The sequence below is a fragment of the Lissotriton vulgaris genome, unplaced genomic scaffold (genome assembly GCF_964263255.1).
Source record: "Lissotriton vulgaris unplaced genomic scaffold, aLisVul1.2 SCAFFOLD_250, whole genome shotgun sequence".
Lineage (NCBI taxonomy): Eukaryota > Metazoa > Chordata > Amphibia > Caudata > Salamandridae > Lissotriton > Lissotriton vulgaris.
In genome coordinates, this window is record NW_028240859.1 from 1,115,901 (window position 1) to 1,138,218 (window position 22,318).

Here is a 22,318-nt window from a genome sequence, read left to right on the forward strand (position 1 = left end):
CAGTTCACATTTGTAGGTGGATCATCAGTGTTAGAGCTAAAATTAGCATGTTTAAAGTGATTTTCATGCTTCCAGGGGCCCAAAACACAAGATTTATGGAATGGTTAAAAGTGCATGAAAATGGCCAATTTACTCACTCTGAGTTCTCAAAAAGGGTTTCTTCACCCCGGGAAGTTAATTAAATACCATTTGGAGGCATTTAATGTTAAAGCAAAAACGGCTGATTTTCGACAAAAGAGATAACACCCCCCCATTACGTCATGCTTCAGAAATGTGGAAAATGGTCCGTTTTCAAATGTTTTATTTTTGAACGTCAGTTCACATTTGTAGGTGGATCATCAGTGTTAGAGCTAAAATTAGCATGTTTAAAGTGATTTTCATGCTTCCAGGGGCCCAAAACACAAGATTTATGGAATGGTTTAAAGTGCATGAAAATGGCCAATTTACTCACTCTGAGTTCTCAAAAAGGGTTTCTTCACCCCGGGAAGTTAATTAAATACCATTTGGAGGCATTTAATGTTAGAGCAAAAACGGCTGATTTTCGACAAAAGAGATAACACCGCCCCATTACGTCATGCTTCAGAAATGTGGAAAATGGTCCGTTTTCAAATGTTTTATTTTTGAACGTCAGTTCACATTTGTAGGTGGATCATCTGTGTTAGAGCTAAAATTAGCATGTTTAAAGTGATTTTCATGCTTCCAGGGGCTCGGGAAGTGAAATAAATACCATTTGGAGGCATTTAATGTTCGAGCAAAAACGGCTGATTTTCCACAAAAGAGATAACACCCCCCCATTACGTCATGCTTCAGAAATGTGGAAAATGGTCCGTTTTCAAATGTTTTATTTTTGAACGTCAGTTCACATTTGTAGGTGGATCATCAGTGTTAGAGCTAAAATTAGCATGTTTAAAGTGATTTTCATGCTTCCAGGGGCTCGGGAAGTGAAATAAATACCATTTGGAGGCATTTAATGTTCGAGCAAAAACGGCTGATTTTCGACAAAAGAGATAACACCCCCCCATTACGTCATGCTTCAGAAATGTGGAAAATGGTCCGTTTTCAAATGTTTTATTTTTGAACGTCAGTTCACATTTGTAGGTGGATCATCAGTGTTAGAGCTAAAATTAGCATGTTTAAAGTGATTTTCATGCTTCCAGGGGCCCAAAACACAAGATTTATGGAATGGTTAAAAGTGCATGAAAATGGCCAATTTACTCACTCTGAGTTCTCAAAAAGGGTTTCTTCACCCCGGGAAGTTAATTAAATACCATTTGGAGGCATTTAATGTTAGAGCAAAAACGGCTGATTTTCGACAAAAGAGATAACACCCCCCCATTACGTCATGCTTCAGAAATGTGGAAAATGGTCCGTTTTCAAATGTTTTATTTTTGAACGTCAGTTCACATTTGTAGGTGGATCATCAGTGTTAGAGCTAAAATTAGCATGTTTAAAGTGATTTTCATGCTTCTAGGGGCCCAAAACACAAGATTTATGGAATGGTTAAAAGTGCATGAAAATGGCCAATTTACTCACTCTGAGTTCTCAAAAAGGGTTTCTTCACCCCGGGAAGTTAATTAAATACCATTTGGAGGCATTTAATGTTAGAGCAAAAACGGCTGATTTTCGACAAAAGAGATAACACCCCCCCATTACGTCATGCTTCAGAAATGTGGAAAATGGTCCGTTTTCAAATGTTTTATTTTTGAACGTCAGTTCACATTTGTAGGTGGATCATCAGTGTTAGAGCTAAAATTAGCATGTTTAAAGTGATTTTCATGCTTCCAGGGGCCCAAAACACAAGATTTATGGAATGGTTAAAAGTGCATGAAAATGGCCAATTTACTCACTCTGAGTTCTCAAAAAGGGTTTCTTCACCCCGGGAAGTTAATTAAATACCATTTGGAGGCATTTAATGTTCGAGCAAAAACGGCTGATTTTCGACAAAAGAGATAACACCCCCCCATTACGTCATGCTTCAGAAATGTGGAAAATGGTCCGTTTTCAAATGTTTTATTTTTGAACGTCAGTTCACATTTGTAGGTGGATCATCAGTGTTAGAGCTAAAATTAGCATGTTTAAAGTGATTTTCATGCTTCCAGGGGCTCGGGAAGTGAAATAAATACCATTTGGAGGCATTTAATGTTCGAGCAAAAAAGGCTGATTTTCCACAAAAGAGATAACACCCCCCCATTACGTCATGCTTCAGAAATGTGGAAAATGGTCCGTTTTCAAATGTTTTATTTTTGAACGTCAGTTCACATTTGTAGGTGGATCATCAGTGTTAGAGCTAAAATTAGCATGTTTAAAGTGATTTTCATGCTTCCAGGGGCTCGGGAAGTTAATTAAATACCATTTGGAGGCATTTAATGTTCGAGCAAAAACGGATGATTTTCGACAAAAGAGATAACACCCCCCCATTACGTCATGCTTCAGAAATGTGGAAAATGGTCCGTTTTCAAATGTTTTATTTTTGAACGTCAGTTCACATTTGTAGGTGGATCATCAGTGTTAGAGCTAAAATTAGCATGTTTAAAGTGATTTTCATGCTTCCAGGGACCCAAAACACAAGATTTATGGAATGGTTAAAAGTGCATGAAAATGGCCAATTTACTCACTCTGAGTTCTCAAAAAGGGTTTCTTCACCCCGGGAAGTTAATTAAATACCATTTGGAGGCATTTAATGTTAGAGCAAAAACGGCTGATTTTCGACAAAAGAGATAACACCCCCCCATTACGTCATGCTTCAGAAATGTGGAAAATGGTCCGTTTTCAAATGTTTTATTTTTGAACGTCAGTTCACATTTGTAGGTGGATCATCAGTGTTAGAGCTAAAATTAGCATGTTTAAAGTGATTTTCATGCTTCCAGGGGCCCAAAACACAAGATTTATGAAATGGTTAAAAGTGCATGAAAATGGCCAATTTACTCACTCTGAGTTCTCAAAAAGGGTTTCTTCACCCCGGGAAGTTAATTAAATACCATTTGGAGGCATTTAATGTTCGAGCAAAAACGGCTGATTTTCGACAAAAGAGATAACACCCCCCCATTACGTCATGCTTCAGAAATGTGGAAAATGGTCCGTTTTCAAATGTTTTATTTTTGAACGTCAGTTCACATTTGTAGGTGGATCATCAGTGTTAGAGCTAACATTAGCATGTTTAAAGTGATTTTCATGCTTCCAGGGGATTGGGAAGTTAATTAAATACCATTTGGAGGCATTTAATGTTCGAGCAAAAACGGCTGATTTTCGACAAAAGAGATAACACCCCCCCATTACGTCATGCTTCAGAAATGTGGAAAATGGTCCGTTTTCAAATGTTTTATTTTTGAACGTCAGTTCACATTTGTAGGTGGATCATCAGTGTTAGAGCTAAAATTAGCATGTTTAAAGTGATTTTCATGCTTCCAGGGGCTCGGGAAGTTAATTAAATACCATTTGGAGGCATTTAATGTTCGAGCAAAAACGGCTGATTTTCGACAAAAGAGATAAAACCCCCCCATTACGTCATGCTTCAGAAATGTGGAAAATGGTCCGTTTTCAAATGTTTTATTTTTGAACGTCAGTTCACATTTGTAGGTGGATCATCAGTGTTAGAGCTAAAATTAGCATGTTTAAAGTGATTTTCATGCTTCCAGGGGCTCGGGAAGTTAATTAAATACCATTTGGAGGCATTTAATGTTCGAGCAAAAACGGCTGATTTTCGACAAAAGAGATAACACCCCCCCATTACGTCATGCTTCAGAAATGTGGAAAATGGTCCGTTTTCAAATGTTTTATTTTTGAACGTCAGTTCACATTTGTAGGTGGATCATCAGTGTTAGAGCTAAAATTAGCATGTTTAAAGTGATTTTCATGCTTCCAGGGGCTCGGGAAGTTAATTAAATACCATTTGGAGGCATTTAATGTTCGAGCAAAAACGGATGATTTTCGACAAAAGAGATTACACCCCCCCATTACGTCATGCTTCAGAAATGTGGAAAATGGTCCGTTTTCAAATGTTTTATTTTTGAACGTCAGTTCACATTTGTAGGTGGATCATCAGTGTTAGAGCTAAAATTAGCATGTTTAAAGTGATTTTCATGCTTCCAGGGGCTCGGGAAGTGAAATAAATACCATTTGGAGGCATTTAATGTTCGAGCAAAAAAGGCTGATTTTCCACAAAAGAGATAACACCCCCCCATTACGTCATGCTTCAGAAATGTGGAAAATGGTCCGTTTTCAAATGTTTTATTTTTGAACGTCAGTTCACATTTGTAGGTGGATCATCAGTGTTAGAGCTAAAATTAGCATGTTTAAAGTGATTTTCATGCTTCCAGGGGCTCGGGAAGTTAATTAAATACCATTTGGAGGCATTTAATGTTCGAGCAAAAACGGCTGATTTTCGACAAAAGAGATAACACCCCCCCATTACGTCATGCTTCAGAAATGTGGAAAATGGTCCGTTTTCAAATGTTTTATTTTTGAACGTCAGTTCACATTTGTAGGTGGATCATCAGTGTTAGAGCTAAAATTAGCATGTTTAAAGTGATTTTCATGCTTCCAGGGGCTCGGGAAGTGAAATAAATACCATTTGGAGGCATTTAATGTTCGAGCAAAAAAGGCTGATTTTCCACAAAAGAGATAACACCCCCCCATTACGTCATGCTTCAGAAATGTGGAAAATGGTCCGTTTTCAAATGTTTTATTTTTGAACGTCAGTTCACATTTGTAGGTGGATCATCAGTGTTAGAGCTAAAATTAGCATGTTTAAAGTGATTTTCATGCTTCCAGGGGCTCGGGAAGTTAATTAAATACCATTTGGAGGCATTTAATGTTAGATCAAAAACGGCTGATTTTCGACAAAAGAGATAACACCCCCCCATTACGTCATGCTTCAGAAATGTGGAAAATGGTCCGTTTTCAAATGTTTTATTTTTGAACGTCAGTTCACATTTGTAGGTGGATCATCAGTGTTAGAGCTAAAATTAGCATGTTTAAAGTGATTTTCATGCTTCCAGGGGCCCAAAACACAAGATTTATGGAATGGTTAAAAGTGCATGAAAATGGCCAATTTACTCACTCTGAGTTCTCAAAAAGGGTTTCTTCACCCCGGGAAGTTAATTAAATACCATTTGGAGGCATTTAATGTTAGAGCAAAAACGGCTGATTTTCGACAAAAGAGATAACACCCCCCCATTACGTCATGCTTCAGAAATGTGGAAAATGGTCCGTTTTCAAATGTTTTATTTTTGAACGTCAGTTCACATTTGTAGGTGGATCATCAGTGTTAGAGCTAAAATTAGCATGTTTAAAGTGATTTTCATGCTTCCAGGGGCCCAAAACACAAGATTTATGGAATGGTTAAAAGTGCATGAAAATGGCCAATTTACTCACTCTGAGTTCTCAAAAAGGGTTTCTTCACCCCGGGAAGTTAATTAAATACCATTTGGAGGCATTTAATGTTAGAGCAAAAACGGCATATTTTCGACAAAAGAGATAACACCCCCCCATTACGTCATGCTTCAGAAATGTGGAAAATGGTCCGTTTTCAAATGTTTTATTTTTGAACGTCAGTTCACATTTGTAGGTGGATCATCAGTGTTAGAGCTAAAATTAGCATGTTTAAAGTGATTTTCATGCTTCCAGGGGCCCAAAACACAAGATTTATGGAATGGTTAAAAGTGCATGAAAATGGCCAATTTACTCACTCTGAGTTCTCAAAAAGGGTTTCTTCACCCCGGGAAGTTAATTAAATACCATTTGGAGGCATTTAATGTTCGAGCAAAAACGGCTGATTTTCGACAAAAGAGATAACACCCCCCCATTACGTCATGTTTCAGAAATGTGGAAAATGGTCCGTTTTCAAATGTTTTATTTTTGAACGTCAGTTCACATTTGTAGGTGGATCATCAGTGTTAGAGCTAAAATTAGCATGTTTAAAGTGATTTTCATGCTTCCAGGGGCCCAAAACACAAGATTTATGGAATGGTTAAAAGTGCATGAAAATGGCCAATTTACTCACTCTGAGTTCTCAAAAAGTGTTTCTTCACCCCGGGAAGTTAATTAAATACCATTTGGAGGCATTTAATGTTAGAGCAAAAACGGCTGATTTTCGACAAAAGAGATAACACCCCCCCATTAAGTCATGCTTCAGAAATGTGGAAAATGGTCCGTTTTCAAATGTTTTATTTTTGAACGTCAGTTCACATTTGTAGGTGGATCATCAGTGTTAGAGCTAAAATTAGCATGTTTAAAGTGATTTTCATGCTTCCAGGGGCCCAAAACACAAGATTTATGGAATGGTTAAAAGTGCATGAAAATGGCCAATTTACTCACTCTGAGTTCTCAAAAAGGGTTTCTTCACCCCGGGAAGTTAATTAAATACCATTTGGAGGCATTTAATGTTAGAGCAAAAACGGCTGATTTTCGACAAAAGAGATAACACCCCCCCATTACGTCATGCTTCAGAAATGTGGAAAATGGTCCGTTTTCAAATGTTTTATTTTTGAACGTCAGTTCACATTTGTAGGTGAATCATCAGTGTTAGAGCTAAAATTAGCATGTTTAAAGTGATTTTCATGCTTCCAGGGGCTCGGGAAGTGAAATAAATACCATTTGGAGGCATTTAATGTTCGAGCAAAAACGGCTGATTTTCCACAAAAGAGATAACACCCCCCCATTACGTCATGCTTCAGAAATGTGGAAAATGGTCCGTTTTCAAATGTTTTATTTTTGAACGTCAGTTCACATTTGTAGGTGGATCATCAGTGTTAGAGCTAAAATTAGCATGTTTAAAGTGATTTTCATGCTTCCAGGGGCTCGGGAAGTGAAATAAATACCATTTGGAGGCATTTAATGTTCGAGCAAAAACAGCTGATTTTCGACAAAAGAGATAACACCCCCCCATTACGTCATGCTTCAGAAATGTGGAAAATGGTCCGTTTTCAAATGTTTTATTTTTGAACGTCTGTTCACATTTGTAGGTGGATCATCAGTGTTAGAGCTAAAATTAGCATGTTTAAAGTGATTTTCATGCTTCCAGGGGCCCAAAACACAAGATTTATGGAATGGTTAAAAGTGCATGAAAATGGCCAATTTACTCACTCTGAGTTCTCAAAAAGGGTTTCTTCACCCCGGGAAGTTAATTAAATACCATTTGGAGGCATTTAATGTTAGAGCAAAAACGGCTGATTTTCGACAAAGGAGATAACACCCCCCCATTACGTCATGCTTCAGAAATGTGGAAAATGGTCCGTTTTCAAATGTTTTATTTTTGAACGTCAGTTCACATTTGTAGGTGGATCATCAGTGTTAGAGCTAAAATTAGCATGTTTAAAGTGATTTTCATGCTTCCAGGGGCCCAAAACACAAGATTTATGGAATGGTTAAAAGTGCATGAAAATGGCCAATTTACTCACTCTGAGTTCTCAAAAAGGGTTTCTTCACCCCGGGAAGTTAATTAAATACCATTTGGAGGCATTTAATGTTAGAGCAAAAACGGCTGATTTTCAACAAAAGAGATAACACCCCCCCATTACGTCATGCTTCAGAAATGTGGAAAATGGTCCGTTTTCAAATGTTTTATTTTTGAACGTCAGTTCACATTTGTAGGTGGATCATCAGTGTTAGAGCTAAAATTAGCATGTGTAAAGTGATTTTCATGCTTCCAGGGGCCCAAAACACAAGATTTATGGAATGGTTAAAAGTGCATGAAAATGGCCAATTTACTCACTCTGAGTTCTCAAAAAGGGTTTCTTCACCCCGGGAAGTTAATTAAATACAATTTGGAGGCATTTAATGTTAGAGCAAAAACGGCTGATTTTCGACAAAAGAGATAACACCCCCCCATTACGTCATGCTTCAGAAATGTGGAAAATGGTCCGTTTTCAAATGTTTTATTTTTGAACGTCAGTTCACATTTGTAGGTGGATCATCAGTGTTAGAGCTAAAATTAGCATGTTTAAAGTGATTTTCATGCTTCCAGGGGCTCGGGAAGTGAAATAAATACCATTTGGAGGCATTTAATGTTCGAGCAAAAACGGCTGATTTTCGACAAAAGAGATAACACCCCCCCATTACGTCATGCTTCAGAAATGTGGAAAATGGTCCGTTTTCAAATGTTTTATTTTTGAACGTCAGTTCACATTTGTAGGTGGATCATCAGTGTTAGAGCTAAAATTAGCATGTTTAAAGTGATTTTCATGCTTCCAGGGGCCCAAAACACAAGATTTATGGAATGGTTAAAAGTGCATGAAAATGGCCAATTTACTTACTCTGAGTTCTCAAAAAGGGTTTCTTCACCCCGGGAAGTTAATTAAATACCATTTGGAGGCATTTAATGTCAGAGCAAAAACGGCTGATTTTCGACAAAAGAGATAACACCCCCCCATTACGTCATGCTTCAGAAATGTGGAAAATGGTCCGTTTTCAAATGTTTTATTTTTGAACGTCAGTTCACATTTGTAGGTGGATCATCAGTGTTAGAGCTAAAATTAGCATGTTTAAAGTGATTTTCATGCTTCCAGGGGCCCAAAACACAAGATTTATGGAATGGTTAAAAGTGCATGAAAATGGCCAATTTACCCACTCTGAGTTCTCAAAAAGGGTTTCTTCACCCCGGGAAGTTAATTAAATACCATTTGGAGGCATTTAATGTTCGAGCAAAAACGGCTGATTTTCGACAAAAGACATAACACCCCCCCATTACGTCATGCTTCAGAAATGTGGAAAATGGTCCGTTTTCAAATGTTTTATTTTTGAACGTCAGTTCACATTTGTAGGTGGATCATCAGTGTTAGAGCTAAAATTAGCATGTTTAAAGTGATTTTCATGCTTCCAGGGGCCCAAAACACAAGATTTATGGAATGGTTAAAAGTGCATGAAAATGGCCAATTTACTTACTCTGAGTTCTCAAAAAGGGTTTCTTCACCCCGGGAAGTTAATTAAATACCATTTGGAGGCATTTAATGTCAGAGCAAAAACGGCTGATTTTCGACAAAAGAGATAACACCCCCCCATTACGTCATGCTTCAGAAATGTGGAAAATGGTCCGTTTTCAAATGTTTTATTTTTGAACGTCAGTTCACATTTGTAGGTGGATCATCAGTGTTAGAGCTAAAATTAGCATGTTTAAAGTGATTTTCATGCTTCCAGGGGCCCAAAACACAAGATTTATGGAATGGTTAAAAGTGCATGAAAATGGCCAATTTACTCACTCTGAGTTCTCAAAAAGGGTTTCTTCACCCCGGGAAGTTAATTAAATACCATTTGGAGGCATTTAATGTTCGAGCAAAAACGGCTGATTTTCGACAAAAGAGATAACACCCCCCCATTACGTCATGCTTCAGAAATGTGGAAAATGGTCCGTTTTCAAATGTTTTATTTTTGAACGTCAGTTCACATTTGTAGGTGGATCATCAGTGTTAGAGCTAAAATTAGCATGTTTAAAGTGATTTTCATGCTTCCAGGGGCCCAAAACACAAGATTTATGGAATGGTTAAAAGTGCATGAAAATGGCCAATTTACTCACTCTGAGTTCTCAAAAAGGGTTTCTTCACCCCGGGAAGTTAATTAAATACCATTTGGAGGCATTTAATGTTAGAGCAAAAACAGCTGATTTTCGTCAAAAGAGATAACACCCCCCCATTACGTCATGCTTCAGAAATGTGGAAAATGGTCCGTTTTCAAATGTTTTATTTTTGAACGTCAGTTCACATTTGTAGGTGGATCATCAGTGTTAGAGCTAAAATTAGCATGTTTAAAGTGATTTTCATGCTTCCAGGGGCTCGGGAAGTGAAATAAATACCATTTGGAGGCATTTAATGTTCGAGCAAAAACGGCTGATTTTCCACAAAAGAGATAACACCCCCCCATTACGTCATGCTTCAGAAATGTGGAAAATGGTCCGTTTTTAAATGTTTTATTTTTGAACGTCAGTTCAAATTTGTAGGTGGATCATCAGTGTTAGAGCTAAAATTAGCATGTTTAAAGTGATTTTCATGCTTCCAGGGGCTCGGGAAGTGAAATAAATACCATTTGGAGGCATTTAATGTTCGAGCAAAAACGGCTGATTTTCGACAAAAGAGATAACACCCCCCCATTACGTCATGCTTCAGAAATGTGGAAAATGGTCCGTTTTCAAATGTTTTATTTTTGAACGTCTGTTCACATTTGTAGGTGGATCATCAGTGTTAGAGCTAAAATTAGCATGTTTAAAGTGATTTTCATGCTTCCAGGGGCCCAAAACACAAGATTTATGGAATGGTTAAAAGTGCATGAAAATGGCCAATTTACTCACTCTGAGTTCTCAAAAAGGGTTTCTTCACCCCGGGAAGTTAATTAAATACCATTTGGAGGCATTTAATGTTAGAGCAAAAACGGCTGATTTTCGACAAAAGAGATAACACCCCCCCATTACGTCATGCTTCAGAAATGTGGAAAATGGTCCGTTTTCAAATGTTTTATTTTTGAACGTCAGTTCACATTTGTAGGTGGATCATCAGTGTTAGAGCTAAAATTAGCATGTTTAAAGTGATTTTCATGCTTCCAGGGGCCCAAAACACAAGATTTATGGAATGGTTAAAAGTGCATGAAAATGGCCAATTTACTCACTCTGAGTTCTCAAAAAGGGTTTCTTCACCCCGGGAAGTTAATTAAATACCATTTGGAGGCATTTAATGTTAGAGCAAAAACGGCTGATTTTCGACAAAAGAGATAACACCCCCCCATTACGTCATGCTTCAGAAATGTGGAAAATGGTCCGTTTTCAAATGTTTTATTTTTGAACGTCAGTTCCCATTTGTAGGTGGATCATCAGTGTTAGAGCTAAAATTAGCATGTTTAAAGTGATTTTCATGCTTCCAGGGGCTCGGGAAGTGAAATAAATACAATTTGGAGGCATTTAATGTTCGAGCAAAAACGGCTGATTTTCGACAAAAGAGATAACACCGCCCCATTACGTCATGCTTCAGAAATGTGGAAAATGGTCCGTTTTCAAATGTTTTATTTTTGAACGTCAGTTCACATTTGTAGGTGGATCATCAGTGTTAGAGCTAAAATTAGCATGTTTAAAGTGATTTTCATGCTTCCAGGGGCCCAAAACACAAGATTTATGGAATGGTTAAAAGTGCATGAAAATGGCCAATTTACTCACTCTGAGTTCTCAAAAAGGGTTTCTTCACCCCGGGAAGTTAATTAAAAACCATTTGGAGGCATTTAATGTTCGAGCAAAAACGGCTGATTTTCGACAAAAGAGATAACACCCCCCCCATTACGTCATGCTTCAGAAATTTGGAAAATGGTCCGTTTTCAAATGTTTTATTTTTGAACGTCAGTTCACATTTGTAGGTGGATCATCAGTGTTAGAGCTAAAATTAGCATGTTTAAAGTGATTTTCATGCTTCCAGGGGCTCGGGAAGTTAATTAAATACCATTTGGAGGCATTTAATGTTCGAGCAAAAACGGCTGATTTTCGACAAAAGAGATAACACCCCCCCATTACGTCATGCTTCAGAAATGTGGAAAATGGTCCGTTTTCAAATGTTTCATTTTTGAACGTCAGTTCACATTTGTAGGTGGATCATCAGTGTTAGAGCTAAAATTAGCATGTTTAAAGTGATTTTCATGCTTCCAGGGGCTCGGGAAGTTAATTAAATACCATTTGGAGGCATTTAATGTTAGAGCAAAAACGGCTGATTTTCGACAAAAGAGATAACACCCCCCCATTACGTCATGCTTCAGAAATGTGGAAAATGGTCCGTTTTCAAATGTTTTATTTTTGAACGTCAGTTCACATTTGTAGGTGGATCATCAGTGTTAGAGCTAAAATTAGCATGTTTAAAGTGATTTTCATGCTTCCAGGGGCCCAAAACACAAGATTTATGGAATGGTTAAAAGTGCATGAAAATGGCCAATTTACTCACTCTGAGTTCTCAAAAAGGGTTTCTTCACCCCAGGAAGTTAATTAAATACCATTTGGAGGCATTTAATGTTCGAGCAAAAACGGCTGATTTTCGACAAAAGAGATAACACCCCCCCATTACGTCATGCTTCAGAAATGTGGAAAATGGTCCGTTTTCAAATGTTTTATTTTTGAACGTCAGTTCACATTTGTAGGTGGATCATCAGTGTTAGAGCTAAAATTAGCATGTTTAAAGTGATTTTCATGCTTCCAGGGGCTCGGGAAGTTAATTAAATACCATTTGGAGGCATTTAATGTTTGAGCAAAAACGGCTGATTTTCGACAAAAGAGATAACACCCCCCCATTACGTCATGCTTCAGAAATGTGGAAAATGGTCCGTTTTCAAATGTTTTATTTTTGAACGTCAGTTCACATTTGTAGGTGGATCATCAGTGTTAGAGCTAAAATTAGCATGTTTAAAGTGATTTTCATGCTTCCAGGGGCCCAAAACACAAGATTTATGGAATGGTTAAAAGTGCATGAAAATGGCCAATTTACTCACTCTGAGTTCTCAAAAAGGGTTTCTTCACCCCGAGAAGTTAATTAAATACCATTTGGAGGCATTTAATGTTCGAGCAAAAACGGCTGATTTTCGACAAAAGAGATAACACCCCCCCATTACGTCATGCTTCAGAAATGTGGAAAATGGTCCGTTTTCAAATGTTTCATTTTTGAACGTCAGTTCACATTTGTAGGTGGATCATCAGTGTTAGAGCTAAAATTAGCATGTTTAAAGTGATTTTCATGCTTCCAGGGGCTCGGGAAGTTAATTAAATACCATTTGGAGGCATTTAATGTTAGAGCAAAAACAGCTGATTTTCGACAAAAGAGATAACACCCCCCCATTACGTCATGCTTCAGAAATGTGGAAAATGGTCCGTTTTCAAATGTTTTATTTTTGAACGTCAGTTCACATTTGTAGGTGGATCATCAGTGTTAGAGCTAAAATTAGCATGTTTAAAGTGATTTTCATGCTTCCAGGGGCTCGGGAAGTGAAATAAATACCATTTGGAGGCATTTAATGTTCGAGCAAAAACGTCTGATTTTCGACAAAAAAGATAACACCCCCCCATTACGTCATGCTTCAGAAATGTGGAAAATGGTCAGTTTTCAAATGTTTTATTTTTGAACGTCAGTTCACATTTGTAGGTGGATCATCAGTGTTAGAGCTAAAATTAGCATGTTTAAAGTGATTTTCATGCTTCCAGGGGCTCGGGAAGTGAAATAAATACCATTTGGAGGCATTTAATGTTCGAGCAAAAACGGCTGATTTTCCACAAAAGAGATAACACCCCCCCATTAGGTCATGCTTCAGAAATGTGGAAAATGGTCCGTTTTCAAATGTTTTATTTTTGAACGTTTTGAACGTCAGTTCACATTTGTAGGTGGATCATCAGTGTTAGAGCTAAAATTAGCATGTTTAAAGTGATTTTCATGCTTCCAGGGGCTCGGGAAGTTAATTAAATACCATTTGGAGGCATTTAATGTTCGAGCAAAAACGGCTGATTTTCGACAAAAGAGATAACACCCCCCCATTACGTCATGCTTCAGAAATGTGGAAAATGGTCCGTTTTCAAATGTTTTATTTTTGAACGTCAGTTCACATTTGTAGGTGGATCATCAGTGTTAGAGCTAAAATTAGCATGTTTAAAGTGATTTTCATGCTTCCAGGGGCTCAGGAAGTGAAATAAATACCATTTGGAGGCATTTAATGTTCGAGCAAAAACGGCTGATTTTCCACAAAAGAGATAACACCCCCCCATTACGTCATGCTTCAGAAATGTGGAAAATGGTCCGTTTTCAAATGTTTTATTTTTGAACGTCAGTTCACATTTGTAGGTGGATCATCAGTGTTAGAGCTAAAATTAGCATGTTTAAAGTGATTTTCATGCTTCCAGGGGCTCGGGAAGTTAATTAAATACCATTTGGAGGCATTTAATGTTCGAGCAAAAACGGCTGATTTTCGACAAAAGAGATAACACCCCCCCATTACGTCATGCTTCAGAAATGTGGAAAATGGTCCGTTTTCAAATGTTTTATTTTTGAACGTCAGTTCACATTTGTAGGTGGATCATCAGTGTTAGAGCTAAAATTAGCATGTTTAAAGTGATTTTCATGCTTCCAGGGGCCCAAAACACAAGATTTATGGAATGGTTAAAAGTGCATGAAAATGGCCAATTTACTCACTCTGAGTTCTCAAAAAGGGTTTCTTCACCCCGGGAAGTTAATTAAATACCATTTGGAGGCATTTAATGTTAGAGCAAAAATGGCTGATTTTCGACAAAAGAGATAACACCCCCCCATTACGTCATGGTTTAGAAATGTGGAAAATGGTCCGTTTCGAATGTTTTATTTTTGAACGTCAGTTCACATTTGTAGGTGGATCATCAGTGTTAGAGCTAAAATTAGCATGTTTAAAGTGATTTTCATGCTTCCAGGGGCCCAAAACACAAGATTTATGGAATGGTTAAAAGTGCATGAAAATGGCCAATTTACTCACTCTGAGTTCTCAAAAAGGGTTTCTTCACCCCGGGAAGTTAATTAAATACCATTTGGAGGCATTTAATGTTAGAGCAAAAACGGCTGATTTTCGACAAAAGAGATAACACCCCCCCATTACGTCATGCTTCAGAAATGTGGAAAATGGTCCGTTTTCAAATGTTTTATTTTTGAACGTCAGTTCACATTTGTAGGTGGATCATCTGTGTTAGAGCTAAAATTAGCATGTTTAAAGTGATTTTCATGCTTCCAGGGGCTCGGGAAGTGAAATAAATACCATTTGGAGGCATTTAATGTTCGAGCAAAAACGGCTGATTTTCCACAAAAGAGATAACACCCCCCCATTACGTCATGCTTCAGAAATGTGGAAAATGGTCCGTTTTCAAATGTTTTATTTTTGAACGTCAGTTCACATTTGTAGGTGGATCATCAGTGTTAGAGCTAAAATTAGCATGTTTAAAGTGATTTTCATGCTTCCAGGGGCTCGGGAAGTGAAATAAATACCATTTGGAGGCATTTAATGTTCGAGCAAAAACGGCTGATTTTCGACAAAAGAGATAACACCCCCCCATTACGTCATGCTTCAGAAATGTGGAAAATGGTCCGTTTTCAAATGTTTCATTTTTGAACGTCAGTTCACATTTGTAGGTGGATCATCAGTGTTAGAGCTAAAATTAGCATGTTTAAAGTGATTTTCATGCTTCCAGGGGCTCGGGAAGTTAATTAAATACCATTTGGAGGCATTTAATGTTAGAGCAAAAACAGCTGATTTTCGACAAAAGAGATAACACCCCCCCATTACGTCATGCTTCAGAAATGTGGAAAATGGTCCGTTTTCAAATGTTTTATTTTTGAATGTCAGTTCACATTTGTAGGTGGATCATCAGTGTTAGAGCTAAAATTAGCATGTTTAAAGTGATTTTCATGCTTCCAGGGGCTCGGGAAGTGAAATAAATACCATTTGGAGGCATTTAATGTTCGAGCAAAAACGGCTGATTTTCGACAAAAAAGATAACACCCCCCCATTACGTCATGCTTCAGAAATGTGGAAAATGGTCAGTTTTCAAATGTTTTATTTTTGAACGTCAGTTCACATTTGTAGGTGGATCATCAGTGTTAGAGCTAAAATTAGCATGTTTAAAGTGATTTTCATGCTTCCAGGGGCTCGGGAAGTGAAATAAATACCATTTGGAGGCATTTAATGTTCGAGCAAAAACGGCTGATTTTCCACAAAAGAGATAACACCCCCCCATTACGTCATGCTTCAGAAATGTGGAAAATGGTCCGTTTTCAAATGTTTTATTTTTGAACGTCAGTTCACATTTGTAGGTGGATCATCAGTGTTAGAGCTAAAATTAGCATGTTTAAAGTGATTTTCATGCTTCCAGGGGCTCAGGAAGTTAATTAAATACCATTTGGAGGCATTTAATGTTCGAGCAAAAACGGCTGATTTTCGACAAAAGAGATAACACCCCCCCATTACGTCATGCTTCAGAAATGTGGAAAATGGTCCGTTTTCAAATGTTTTATTTTTGAACGTCAGTTCACATTTGTAGGTGGATCATCAGTGTTAGAGCTAAAATTAGCATGTTTAAAGTGATTTTCATGCTTCCAGGGGCTCGGGAAGTGAAATAAATACCATTTGGAGGCATTTAATGTTCGAGCAAAAACGGCTGATTTTCCACAAAAGAGATAACACCCCCCCATTACGTCATGCTTCAGAAATGTGGAAAATGGTCCGTTTTCAAATGTTTTATTTTTGAACGTCAGTTCACATTTGTAGGTGGATCATCAGTGTTAGAGCTAAAATTAGCATGTTTAAAGTGATTTTCATGCTTCCAGGGGCTCGGGAAGTGAAATAAATACCATTTGGAGGCATTTAATGTTCGAGCAAAAACGGCTGATTTTCCACAAAAGAGATAACACCCCCCCATTACGTCATGCTTCAGAAATGTGGAAAATGGTCCGTTTTCAAATGTTTTATTTTTGAACGTCAGTTCACATTTGTAGGTGGATCATCAGTGTTAGAGCTAAAATTAGCATGTTTAAAGTGATTTTCATGCTTCCAGGGGCTCGGGAAGTGAAATAAATACCATTTGGAGGCATTTAATGTTCGAGCAAAAACGGCTGATTTTCGACAAAAGAGATAACACCCCCCCATTACGTCATGCTTCAGAAATGTGGAAAATGGTCCGTTTTCAAATGTTTCATTTTTGAACGTCAGTTCACATTTGTAGGTGGATCATCAGTGTTAGAGCTAAAATTAGCATGTTTAAAGTGATTTTCATGCTTCCAGGGGCTCGGGAAGTTAATTAAATACCATTCGGAGGCATTTAATGTTAGAGCAAAAACAGCTGATTTTCGACAAAAGAGATAACACCCCCCCATTACGTCATGCTTCAGAAATGTGGAAAATGGTCCGTTTTCAAATGTTTTATTTTTGAACGTCAGTTCACATTTGTAGGTGGATCATCAGTGTTAGAGCTAAAATTAGCATGTTTAAAGTGATTTTCATGCTTCCAGGGGCTCGGGAAGTGAAATAAATACCATTTGGAGGCATTTAATGTTCGAGCAAAAACGGCTGATTTTCGACAAAAAAGATAACACCCCCCCATTACGTCATGCTTCAGAAATGTGGAAAATGGTCAGTTTTCAAATGTTTTATTTTTGAACGTCAGTTCACATTTGTAGGTGGATCATCAGTGTTAGAGCTAAAATTAGCATGTTTAAAGTGATTTTCATGCTTCCAGGGGCTCGGGAAGTGAAATAAATACCATTTGGAGGCATTTAATGTTCGAGCAAAAACGGCTGATTTTCCACAAAAGAGATAACACCCCCCCATTACGTCATGCTTCAGAAATGTGGAAAATGGTCCGTTTTCAAATGTTTTATTTTTGAACGTCAGTTCACATTTGTAGGTGGATCATCAGTGTTAGAGCTAAAATTAGCATGTTTAAAGTGATTTTCATGCTTCCAGGGGCTCGGGAAGTTAATTAAATACCATTTGGAGGCATTTAATGTTCGAGCAAAAACGGCTGATTTTCGACAAAAGAGATAACACCCCCCCATTACGTCATGCTTCAGAAATGTGGAAAATGGTCCGTTTTCAAATGTTTTATTTTTGAACGTCAGTTCACATTTGTAGGTGGATCATCAGTGTTAGAGCTAAAATTAGCATGTTTAAAGTGATTTTCATGCTTCCAGGGGCTCGGGAAGTGAAATAAATACCATTTGGAGGCATTTAATGTTCGAGCAAAAACGGCTGATTTTCCACAAAAGAGATAACACCCCCCCATTACGTCATGCTTCAGAAATGTGGAAAATGGTCCGTTTTCAAATGTTTTATTTTTGAACGTCAGTTCACATTTGTAGGTGGATCATCAGTGTTAGAGCTAAAATTAGCATGTTTAAAGTGATTTTCATGCTTCCAGGGGCTCGGGAAGTTAATTAAATACCATTTGGAGGCATTTAATGTTCGAGCAAAAACGGCTGATTTTCGACAAAAGAGATAACACCCCCCCATTACGTCATGCTTGAGAAATGTGGAAAATGGTCCGTTTTCAAATGTTTTATTTTTGAACGTCAGTTCACATTTGTAGGTGGATCATCAGTGTTAGAGCTAAAATTAGCATGTTTAAAGTGATTTTCATGCTTCCAGGGGCCCAAAACACAAGATTTATGGAATGGTTAAAAGTGCATGAAAATGGCCAATTTACTCACTCTGAGTTCTCAAAAAGGGTTTCTTCACCCCGGGAAGTTAATTAAATACCATTTGGAGGCATTTAATGTTAGAGCAAAAACGGCTGATTTTCGACAAAAGAGATAACACCCCCCCATTACGTCATGCTTCAGAAATGTGGAAAATGGTCCGTTTTCGAATGTTTTATTTTTGAACGTCAGTTCACATTTGTAGGTGGATCATCAGTGTTAGAGCTAAAATTAGCATGTTTAAAGTGATTTTCATGCTTCCAGGGGCCCAAAACACAAGATTTATGGAATGGTTAAAAGTGCATGAAAATGGCCAATTTACTCACTCTGAGTTCTCAAAAAGGGTTTCTTCACCCCGGGAAGTTAATTAAATACCATTTGGAGGCATTTAATGTTAGAGCAAAAACGGCTGATTTTCGACAAAAGAGATAACACCCCCCCATTACGTCATGCTTCAGAAATGTGGAAAATGGTCCGTTTTCAAATGTTTTATTTTTGAACGTCAGTTCACATTTGTAGGTGGATCATCAGTGTTAGAGCTAAAATTAGCATGTTTAAAGTGATTTTCATGCTTCCAGGGGCTCGGGAAGTGAAATAAATACCATTTGGAGGCATTTAATGTTCGAGCAAAAACGGCTGATTTTCGACAAAAGAGATAACACCCCCCCATTACGTCATGCTTCAGAAATGTGGAAAATGGTCCGTTTTCAAATGTTTTATTTTTGAACGTCAGTTCACATTTGTAGGTAGATCATCAGTGTTAGAGCTAAAATTAGCATGTTTAAAGTGATTTTCATGCTTCCAGGGGCCCAAAACACAAGATTTATGGAATGGTTAAAAGTGCATGAAAATGGCCAATTTACTCACTCTGAGTTCTCAAAAAGGGTTTCTTCACCCCGGGAAGTTAATTAAATACCATTTGGAGGCATTTAATGTTAGAGCAAAAACTGCTGATTTTCGACAAAAGAGATAACACCCCCCCATTACGTTATGCTTCAGAAATGTGGAAAATGGTCCGTTTTCAAATGTTTTATTTTTGAACGTCAGTTCACATTTGTAGGTGGATCATCAGTGTTAGAGCTAAAATTAGCATGTTTAAAGTGATTTTCATGCTTCCAGGGGCCCAAAACACAAGATTTATGGAATGGTTAAAAGTGCATGAAAATGGCCAATTTACTCACTCTGAGTTCTCAAAAAGGGTTTCTTCACCCCGGGAAGTTAATTAAATACCATTTGGAGGCATTTAATGTTAGAGCAAAAACGGCTGATTTTCGACAAAAGAGATAACACCCCCCCATTACGTCATGCTTCAGAAATGTGGAAAATGGTCCGTTTTCAAATGTTTTATTTTTGAACGTCAGTTCACATTTGTAGGTGGATCATCTGTGTTAGAGCTAAAATTAGCATGTTTAAAGTGATTTTCATGCTTCCAGGGGCTCGGGAAGTGAAATAAATACCATTTGGAGGCATTTAATGTTCGAGCAAAAACGGCTGATTTTCCACAAAAGAGATAACACCCCCCCATTACGTCATGCTTCAGAAATGTGGAAAATGGTCCGTTTTCAAATGTTTTATTTTTGAACGTCAGTTCACATTTGTAGGTGGATCATCAGTGTTAGAGCTAAAATTAGCATGTTTAAAGTGATTTTCATGCTTCCAGGGGCTCGGGAAGTGAAATAAATACCATTTGGAGGCATTTAATGTTCGAGCAAAAACGGCTGATTTTCGACAAAAGAGATAACACCCCCCCATTACGTCATGCTTCAGAAATGTGGAAAATGGTCCGTTTTCAAATGTTTCATTTTTGAACGTCAGTTCACATTTGTAGGTGGATCATCAGTGTTAGAGCTAAAATTAGCATGTTTAAAGTGATTTTCATGCTTCCAGGGGCTCGGGAAGTTAATTAAATACCATTTGGAGGCATTTAATGTTAGAGCAAAAACAGCTGATTTTCGACAAAAGAGATAACACCCCCCCATTACGTCATGCTTCAGAAATGTGGAAAATGGTCCGTTTTCAAATGTTTTATTTTTGAACGTCAGTTCACATTTGTAGGTGGATCATCAGTGTTAGAGCTAAAATTAGCATGTTTAAAGTGATTTTCATGCTTCCAGGGGCTCGGGAAGTGAAATAAATACCATTTGGAGGCATTTAATGTTCGAGCAAAAACGGCTGATTTTCCACAAAAGAGATAACACCCCCCCATTACGTCATGCTTCAGAAATGTGGAAAATGGTCCGTTTTCAAATGTTTTATTTTTGAACGTCAGTTCACATTTGTAGGTGGATCATCAGTGTTAGAGCTAAAATTAGCATGTTTAAAGTGATTTTCATGCTTCCAGGGGCTCGGGAAGTTAATTAAATACCATTTGGAGGCATTTAATGTTCGAGCAAAAACGGCTGATTTTCGACAAAAGAGATAACACCCCCCCATTACGTCATGCTTCAGAAATGTGGAAAATGGTCCGTTTTCAAATGTTTTATTTTTGAACGTCAGTTCACATTTGTAGGTGGATCATCAGTGTTAGAGCTAAAATTAGCATGTTTAAAGTGATTTTCATGCTTCCAGGGGCTCGGGAAGTGAAATAAATACCATTTGGAGGCATTTAATGTTCGAGCAAAAACGGCTGATTTTCCACAAAAGAGATAACACCCCCCCATTACGTCATGCTTCAGAAATGTGGAAAATGGTCCGTTTTCAAATGTTTTATTTTTGAACGTCAGTTCACATTTGTAGGTGGATCATCAGTGTTAGAGCTAAAATTAGCATGTTTAAAGTGATTTTCATGCTTCCAGGGGCTCGGGAAGTTAATTAAATACCATTTGGAGGCATTTAATGTTCGAGCAAAAACGGCTGATTTTCGACAAAAGAGATAACACCCCCCCATTACGTCATGCTTTAGAAATGTGGAAAATGGTCCGTTTTCAAATGTTTTATTTTTGAACGTCAGTTCACATTTGTAGGTGGATCATCAGTGTTAGAGCTAAAATTAGCATGTTTAAAGTGATTTTCATGCTTCCAGGGGCCCAAAACACAAGATTTATGGAATGGTTAAAAGTGCATGAAAATGGCCAATTTACTCACTCTGAGTTCTCAAAAAGGGTTTCTTCACCCCGGGAAGTTAATTAAATACCATTTGGAGGCATTTAATGTTAGAGCAAAAACGGCTGATTTTCGACAAAAGAGATAACACCCCCCCATTACGTCATGCTTCAGAAATGTGGAAAATGGTCCGTTTTCGAATGTTTTATTTTTGAACGTCAGTTCACATTTGTAGGTGGATCATCAGTGTTAGAGCTAAAATTAGCATGTTTAAAGTGATTTTCATGCTTCCAGGGGCCCAAAACACAAGATTTATGGAATGGTTAAAAGTGCATGAAAATGGCCAATTTACTCACTCTGAGTTCTCAAAAAGGGTTTCTTCACCCCGGGAAGTTAATTAAATACCATTTGGAGGCATTTAATGTTAGAGCAAAAACGGCTGATTTTCGACAAAAGAGATAACACCCCCCCATTACGTCATGCTTCAGAAATGTGGAAAATGGTCCGTTTTCAAATGTTTTATTTTTGAACGTCAGTTCACATTTGTAGGTGGATCATCAGTGTTAGAGCTAAAATTAGCATGTTTAAAGTGATTTTCATGCTTCCAGGGGCTCGGGAAGTGAAATAAATACCATTTGGAGGCATTTAATGTTCGAGCAAAAACGGCTGATTTTCGACAAAAGAGATAACACCCCCCCATTACGTCATGCTTCAGAAATGTGGAAAATGGTCCGTTTTCAAATGTTTTATTTTTGAACGTCAGTTCACATTTGTAGGTAGATCATCAGTGTTAGAGCTAAAATTAGCATGTTTAAAGTGATTTTCATGCTTCCAGGGGCCCAAAACACAAGATTTATGGAATGGTTAAAAGTGCATGAAAATGGCCAATTTACTCACTCTGAGTTCTCAAAAAGGGTTTCTTCACCCCGGGAAGTTAATTAAATACCATTTGGAGGCATTTAATGTTAGAGCAAAAACTGCTGATTTTCGACAAAAGAGATAACACCCCCCCATTACGTTATGCTTCAGAAATGTGGAAAATGGTCCGTTTTCAAATGTTTTATTTTTGAACGTCAGTTCACATTTGTAGGTGGATCATCAGTGTTAGAGCTAAAATTAGCATGTTTAAA